The following is a 9,167-nucleotide window of genomic DNA, read 5'->3' as shown; positions in this document are numbered from 1 at the left end:
TCTTGAAATGAAAAATTAACTCGTTAATTTAACGTTAATCAAAAAAGAAATTTAGTAAGTTAACAGTTAAATTAACGAAAAGCCAAAATTAACTAGTTAAGTTAAAAAGTTAATATAAAATTAACTTAACTTTAACTTTTTAACTCGTTAATGCCCAGCCTTGGTTTTCATGTAACACTAGAAATAAAAATAAAAATATTTATTACTATTGTTATATAATAATATACCTATTACATATTTTATAATATTTTATAATATTTAAGTATTAAAAAAACATTTTCTTCCGAGGTTTAGCATTTGCAGAATCAGCAATAATCTTTTCAATATTTATTTCATCAGTATGACCTTAATACTGATATATTACTGATAAATATTACGTATAAATCTAAAGTAACATTTGACTTATACAGTTGAATAAAATCAAGGATTAGTAATTTTTCCAATATTTAGATAAACAATTCTAAGTAAAACGGACCAGGCTTTTACAATTTGCTATATGAAATTAAATACAAGATAATAATACAATTATTATAAATCAAATAAAAAAAAAATGTACGTCCATCCGCTTAGGGCCCTTCGCCCCTGCAGGCCCCAGTGCTGTGCACCGCCTGCACCTATGATTTTTACGGCACTGAGAATACCGGCACAGTAGAATACCTAACTTAAATTTACGTAGCCATATAAGTATTTACTTCGATCTTTTCTACTTTATTTAATTATAATATTTTATATTTTTAAAGTATTCTTATATATTTAAATTATTTTATTATTAAAACAATGGTAAATTATATTCCAGTTTTAAATATACTTTTTTTTGGTTAAAATTAAAAAAAAATCAACTTTATAATTTAGGTGGGCCTCAGTGCACAATTTAGTTGTGGGCCTCGTTGGCATTTGCCGACTAAACGACCGTTAAATCCGCCACTGGCCAGAAGGAGGAGTTGGAGAGGCAGAGGCAACGCGTGGAACTAATTAATTAAGTTTAATCATGTAGGCCGAAGTGCCAAAAGTAGGGTAGTTAGAGGCCCCCAATTTTTTATAATTAATCTATGTATTATGGTTATTTGTCAATAATGTACTGTTGTTCTTTTTATTGTCATCAATAAACGATTCGGTCAGGGAGGCAGCAATGGGGAAACCTACTTCCCTCCCTGCCTGCGATTCATAACCCGGAAAAAAAAAAAGGTACAAGTGGGTATTATGAATCGATTAAAACCTAATACTACAATAAGTTTAAATATTAACCGTACTTTTCAAATATGTTTCCGGTATTAGTATTATTAATATAATATATTTTCCATATTGACATATTTTATTATTATGAACTATTATTATATAATAGTATAATATAACTATTATTATACCTATTGTACATTTAAATTATAATAATCTGTACCCATAGATACGTACAAGGTGTATTGATAGTATTGGATACGTATATCCTTGTTGATTACGAGATAATGAAAAAGAAAAAATGAAAAAAATAGTTTTTATTTGAATTGTCTTGGTTGCAAAAATTGTTTATTTTAACTGTTTTTATTTTAACGGATCCAACACAATTGTCGTTTGTGCTTGTTTTGCTGGTGTTTTTTTGTCGTTCACTTATTCTCAGTAAGTACACCACAATAATATAATTATATATTATATATTATTTTATATATACATACATAAAAACGAATAGTCTATATTATTATATTATACAGACTTTAGCAGTAACGTAACTCATATATTTTGTGACCGTTCGTAATACTTAGCTACTTTTCTATTTATATTTTGTTATTACAGTTATAATATCATTCATATATGTTACTTTAATATTTTTCTGATTCATATATTATGTCATGTTATGTAATGTTACGTATTCTTGTTATACTCTTTCTTGCAAAAACTGATTGGCGTTAATATATATATTTAAAATAAAATAAAATAAAATAATAAATGCAGTTTTCAACAAAAACTAAACCTTAAATGTACCAATCGTATTACTAATAAGTAATAACTAAAAAGTAATAATAAATTAATTTAATACAGGAATGTCGAAAATAGTATTTCGTGAAATCAATCTTTAGACTTGTATGAGTTGTATGCATGAAATTGTATTGCAATCCCAAGATTATCCTCCGCGCAGCAAGTAGTGTTAAACCTAAAATCGCAAACTTTGGATGGCTATAACTTCTAAAATAATGGTTTCAGCAATTTTTTTTGCACCATCGTTCTTAACTCCAAAAAATTCCAAAAATGAGCTTTATAATTTATATCGATTCCTTATAAGTAGGGCTGAGATTTGATGACTTAAAAAATCTCAAAAAATGCAAAAAGTTAGTCGGTCGGCTTTGATCCTATTTCAATTTAATTATGTATTGAATTATTTTTAATTAGTACTAAATTATTTTTTTAATAGCCATAAAATTTGTTTAATTTTTAACTGTCAATCAAATGTGTGCGGTTTTGAACTATCGACCTTTCAAATTTCCCTTTTTATCCATAGAATAAATGTATGCGGTATTGAACGGTGTAAAATGTGCGGTGATGAACGGTAAGTGCACTTATGTGCGTTTATGACGACCACCGAATAAAAACAACCCTAAAAAATGTAAATAATATTATTCCCTAATTCTACTTAACGATTAACACTAACAACACATTCGGAATTCACTAAAAAATGACAATAATTTGATTTCTGAAGCTAAAGTAATTTAGGAGTTGAAAATTTGGATTTTTTTTATTAAATTATGGTTGTATCATATGGCTTGTTGTTAAGAGATAACGCATTTTCGATGATGACAAAACGGTTACAAAACGTTCTAAAAAATATTGTTGTGGAGACAGAATTTTATTTCCCTTATCTAGCATAAAATTAAACGCTGTTATAAAAAAATATTACAATTGTTCCAAGTCACCCGGTTTGACACAGTGCTTATAAAAAAATTTGTGCGTATGTATTTTTAATATTTTTCAACTTCTATTGTAACAATATATCAGAATCCATGTATTAAAATTTTCACGCTTTTTGGCCCAACAAAAAGATTTTTTATTGATATTCATATAAAAAAATACTATAAAAATTGAAATTTGAAATTTTCCTTTTATAGCTCAAATAGATTTTAAATATTATTAAAATCTTATAGTGTATAGAAAATGAAAATATAAACATTCAGTGAAATTTCCATGCGTTTACAATTTATAGTTTCCGAACACTATAGGGAATTTTAAATTTTAACCTCCTGAGTGCGCCGAGTAGATTCACTTTCCCATCGAACAAGATACTGTTGAAAAAAACCGAAGTAGTTCTACTGCCCCAAACGGTGGTGAAAGACACACAAATAAAACATAAAATAAAAAATAAAAATAAATACATCATTGTATAATCAATTGATTATGTATTAATACGTTTATCGCTCCGCTCAAGATCTAAAATAATATAATTATTTAGTTGGAATCCAACATTGATTAAAGACTTAAGTATATAAGTACCTAAAGTAGGTACTTAATGATTATACTTACATTCATTTAAAAATTATAAGATTTTTTTTGAACAATTATGTTATTTGTTAGCTTTAAAAAAAAAGGATGTCTGTGAAGTTGGCCCCCCGACTTCACTCGATCATCACAAAACCTATAGCAATATTTTGCAACTATTTGCAACTATTTGCAACAAGCTTTTGGAAATTTGCAACTCCATACTTTTCCCGCAATCAATGGTTTGATTAAAAAGGTGGTTATAATAATTAATTGTATTTGAAAAAAAAGTAACTGATTTTTAACTTAGTTGATAACTAAGTTACTTTTATTTTCTAATTAAATTAACTTAACAGATTAAAAAAAAAATTATCAAAATCGACCAGCCTTGGACTAAAATGTTTAAATTCATCGCACTACTTATTACACTACTTTATTTACAATTTAATATATTCTTATAACCATAATAGGCTAATAGGTAGGTTTTAGGTATAGCCATAGAGTGATGAATTTATATGGGGGGGGGGGCTATACCATATGATAATGATTCGGGTACACAAGTGATTATATTAACGTATAAAATATTACATTTTTACATAGTGGGAAAATAGTAACATCAAATATTTTATAAGTACCTTAATCGCTGCTTAAAATCTAATATTATTTAATATATAATAAAAAATAATGTGGCTTATAAGAAATTTTAATTAGTAATATGGGAATATTGGTTACTGATTTATTTACTTATATAAATTTAGTTAGTTACACCATTTGATCTTATTATATTATTTTTCAGAAGGAGTTGAACTGTTAGAAGGAATCCGGCAGGGGTTAATCCTGCCGGTTATGACGTCAATAGTAAGTTTTAAGTCCATCACGTCCTTGGCTGGGGATCGAGGTAAAAATAGTTAAAAATTAGGTTATAATTCATAGATAATACAATTTAAAATAATTAAAATATAACAAATTAACTTGCTCGCCATTGTCATTTGTATAGGTTTGTATATGTACGTATTATTTCAGTGAACTAGTTCAATTAAGTGAACGACGAAAGATGAACTATACGTATTCGTTCAATTGTATGATGAACTATACGTAGGACAGGTATATAATACGTATCGTTCAGTTTGTCTGTACAGTATATGGTACGACGTATGTATGTATTCGTTCAATGAACTAGTTCACCTAAGTGAGCGATAAATCCCATCTCTAATTTATAGTATGGGAAAATAGTAAAATCAAATATTTTATAAGTACCTACCTAAATCGCTGCTTAAAATCTAATATTATTTAATATATAATAAAAAATAATGTGGCTGATAAGAAATTTAAATAAACAAGGCTAGTGAGTTCATGCTCTAAAAAATGACTAAATAAGTATGCACTTATGCACTAAAAGCTGGAAAAATATGCATTGAAATATGCCTTCAAAAGTTCAGAAATATGCATTTATATGCACTAAAAATCTAAAAATATGTATCAAAAATATGTAGATTAAAAAATAAAAATACTACAAGTAAATTTTGGAATAAAAAATGTCCATTCATATTATTAAAAGTTTATTAAAAGTTATATTTCATTATATTTATGTACCCAATTGTCTGCTCTGTACGTTTTATTTTTAATAATTTGATGTTGCGAAAACCCCCATTTACTTTATACTGTGTAAAAGTATAAATTATTGCATTTTGATCAAATTTCGGTAAAAATATGCACAATAAAATAGAAAAACTCATAAATATGCCAAATAGTTTAAAAAAACCTCTAAATATGCAACATAATATTTCACATACTTAACCACAGTCCCTTGGAATATAGCATTAAATATGACTTAGCAAGATTGATATGCAAATGCATGAACTCACTAGCCTTGTTAATAAATAATATAGGAATATTGGTTACCGATTTATTTACTTACATAAGTTTAGTTAGTTTGATCTTATTATATTATTTTTTTAGTATTAAAATGTCTCGACGAAATGTATTGCCGTTTATATTCAACATTATAAGATCCCAGTATCTACTGGGACATAATAGCTGTCTACGTCCGCCGACTCCACCAAGGTGGCGAAGTAGTAGAAGGAGTTCGGCGGCTAGAAATTGTAAGACCATTAACGGTAATTTTTAAGTCCATCACATCCGTGGCTGGGGATCTTATCCAGCCAATAATTTACAATGTTTGTGATGCATCATGCATTGCTCTATCTTAATTTTTATTTATTATAATTAATATTATAATAGGAAAGAAGAATAAGTGCAGACAGCATGGATATTCATGGTGAGCCAACTTACTTAAATATGACTTAACTACTTATGAGCAGTGTTGGGATTAGATAAAGATAAAAGATAACTAAATTCAAATCTTTCTAGATAAAGATTAAAGATAAATACATTTTTATCTAGATAAAAAAAAAAAGATAATTTTTTTTAATACCTGCTATAAAGTCTAACTTATGAGAGTACAGCTTAGATACTACTTAGTACTTCAATATTAATAATACACCGACTATGTGCTTAAATTAATGTTAGCAGTGAACATTATTATTAATCAATAACTAAGGTATAACTGTCATGATCAAGGAATCATTTTTGAAATTAGGTATAAGTATCAAGAGAAAACAATTTTAAACAACTCGTCGTAGTAAATTTTAATTATTATGAACCTTTATAACATTTTTAGTATGTAGGTACTTATTTAAATTTTTTTTAGTAGATACATAATTATTGTTATTATATCATTATAATCATTTATAATCATATATACTATGTACATTGCATAAGTATATTATACTATACAATAAATAAGAGAACATTTTATTTTACGTTATGATCATGTCATAATATTTATAACATTAAGGCGATTGGGTACCGGTCAATTTTTCCGTTAAAACTACCTATTTAACTTCAATTGTTCTGATCGTTGTATTGAAGCGATAAGACTTCTGAAAATGTATATGAATTCGGCATGAAGTCTACTTGAGAGATCGGTCGGATTACATTTTTTAATTTTGCCCTCAAAATTCCACAAATTTGATCTCAGTTCTTTTGAAAATATTAAATTTTGTAGTAGTGTTTAAAAAACATTTTTAAGTACAACTGAAAAAGTGGTCCGACCGATCTCAAGTAAACTTCATGTTGAATTCAAATAAATGTTCAGAATTTTTATCGCACCAATACAAAGATCGGACTGATTGAAGTAAAACGAGTAGTTTTTGAAGGAACAATTTTACGAATCCTAAACAGTAGCCGTGCGTAACAGACTTGTGCGTGTGCGTACGAGAGTCGCCCCGGCTGGTTTTTCTAAGAATAAGTTGTTATTTTTTTACTTTTTTATTTTTGTGTCTGTGTACACATTATTGACTTAAAATTAATTAATACCTATGTAGTTAGATATCTAAATGGTTGAAAACTAATTTTTAATCTCATTTTTTTTAGAAACCTTGTTGATGATAGTTTTGAAAACAATTTTTTAGCGTTATTACCAGAAACTATCATGGATGATAGTTGTTTTGGTTACAATCTTACATTGTCTTTACCCAATGATTTGGATGATGAGGATAACAATAATAATAATAATGTTCTTACTGGTCGAAGAATTATTAATGTTGAATACTTTTTGAATAGTTTACAATCAATTAAACACGAATTATTCGATTGTAATTTGTAGTATTCAAAATCTTGTCTTCAAATCAGAAATATGTATGTTGTGTGGACGCCTTAAGGTATAATATAGTTTTATATTGTTATTATTTATTTTAGATCATATTATAATATTACAAACTGTCCTGACCCGGCGTTGTCCGGGATTTAGTTTGCCAGGACTGAGTAAAATAATATTTACAATTTAATTATTTTACCCTAGGGATGGTTGTTGATAAAATTATAAAAAATAACGAATTTTATATTAAAATCGAGCCTCGTTTAACAAAATTGTACATGAAGTGCTTGCTTCCTGAACTAATTGACTTCAGGTTTGACAGAGGACTTCCTTTAAGGACTTGCTTATAATATTTTGATTACTATATTTTGTCAAAAATATGCTCGATGACACTTTATCAGTGTAAAAAATAATATGGATGTAAATTACTTATAAGTTTTTATATATTATAATTTTTGAGTAATTTTAAAGTTATTTTGTAAAAAATAAAGTTTGTTTGATATCTACTAGTATTTAAATTAATAAAACCATTTTAGGTAAGTATATATCTATATATTTTAAAAGTTTGTGTTATGAGAAAAAAGTTTTTAATAATAATTTCATAATAATTTGCTCCAAACAAATGACTGGAAAAAACTTACATTTCAATAACTGGGGGTTAATTTTATTTCAGAAAAAAAGTCTTTCATGATCGTAAATAATTATATTCTGTAAAAAAATTTGTTTTATATTGTAACATGAACGTAAATACGTCCGTGTACTTTACCTATTGCCCCACGGCCGATAACCTACATAATATTAAGCGTAATTTGTTTTAGAGTCACACCAAAAACCAAAATCCACTTTGTAGAAATTGTTGGTACACTAATTTATACGCCATACAAAATAATAACAACGATAGTGAATTTGTAGAAGATAACATATTTTATTATAACTATATGTCTATATATCTGTATTTAATTGTATTCCAATCATGATGACTGATGAGTGATGACTATTCAATTTTTAACTTTGATTTACATTAAGTTATGCATATGAAAAGCATTTACAATTTGATACGATAGAATAATATATTGAGCAAGTACAATATTATAAATGAATTAATAAGAATTTGCGTTTAATATGTTTAGCTTGAAATCAATGTTCTTATTCTCAATATTACACTTAGCCAACAATGATATAACAATATTGACTATAATTTCATTTATTGTAGTAGTATATTATTAAATTTTACAACCTTAGTGAGTTTCTGCCAATAATGACGTGTGTAACTTATATAATATTATTATTATATCAAAGTGTTTTTAAAAAAATCATTTTTTTTATCGATAAACATATTTATAGGTACTTAAGTAATTTAAGTTAGTCAAATGTCTTATGAAAATATTTACTATGTACCTACATTTACTAGTATTTACTATTTACCGGTGTATAAAAAAAATTGAATTAAAAGTTACTAACAATCTAATTAGTAATTAGCGATAAATGAAACAAATAAAGTAGTTATTAACTACTAGTAGTAGCTTTTAACTCTCTATTGAATAAATATATTATAATCAAATCATTTCTGCAAAAGTCCTGACAAAATATGATGTACATTATAGTCATTAACTCATTATTTAATTATCCTACCGTTCTATAATGAAACACATTATTACTGTACAAATTCACAAACTTAATATTATTAATTTATCTAATTATTTCTATGACTTTGTTCAAATATTAACCCTAGAAGTGTAAAATATCCCTGTTATTTTGTATAGCACTTTTTTTTTTTAATTTACCCTAATTTTTTACCCGTACGTGTTTTTTAGATTCTGAGTGGAACGATGAATGTATTGATTTTACAATGATGTGTGTTTTTTTTTATTTTTTTATTTATTTATTTTTTTTTTTTTGTGTCTGTGTATACGATAAGTAGTCGAAATAATGCTACGATTTTCAACTTCAGTATCTTGCTCGATCAGAAAGTGAATATCGTTGGTGCATTGGGGAGGTCAAAATTTAAATTTCCCAGTAGTTTTCAAAAGCGCCGGGAAAAAAAAAAGAA

The sequence above is a fragment of the Acyrthosiphon pisum genome, chromosome X (genome assembly GCF_005508785.2).
Source record: "Acyrthosiphon pisum isolate AL4f chromosome X, pea_aphid_22Mar2018_4r6ur, whole genome shotgun sequence".
Taxonomy (NCBI): domain Eukaryota; kingdom Metazoa; phylum Arthropoda; class Insecta; order Hemiptera; family Aphididae; genus Acyrthosiphon; species Acyrthosiphon pisum.
Note: the sequence above shows the minus strand (reverse complement) of the source record.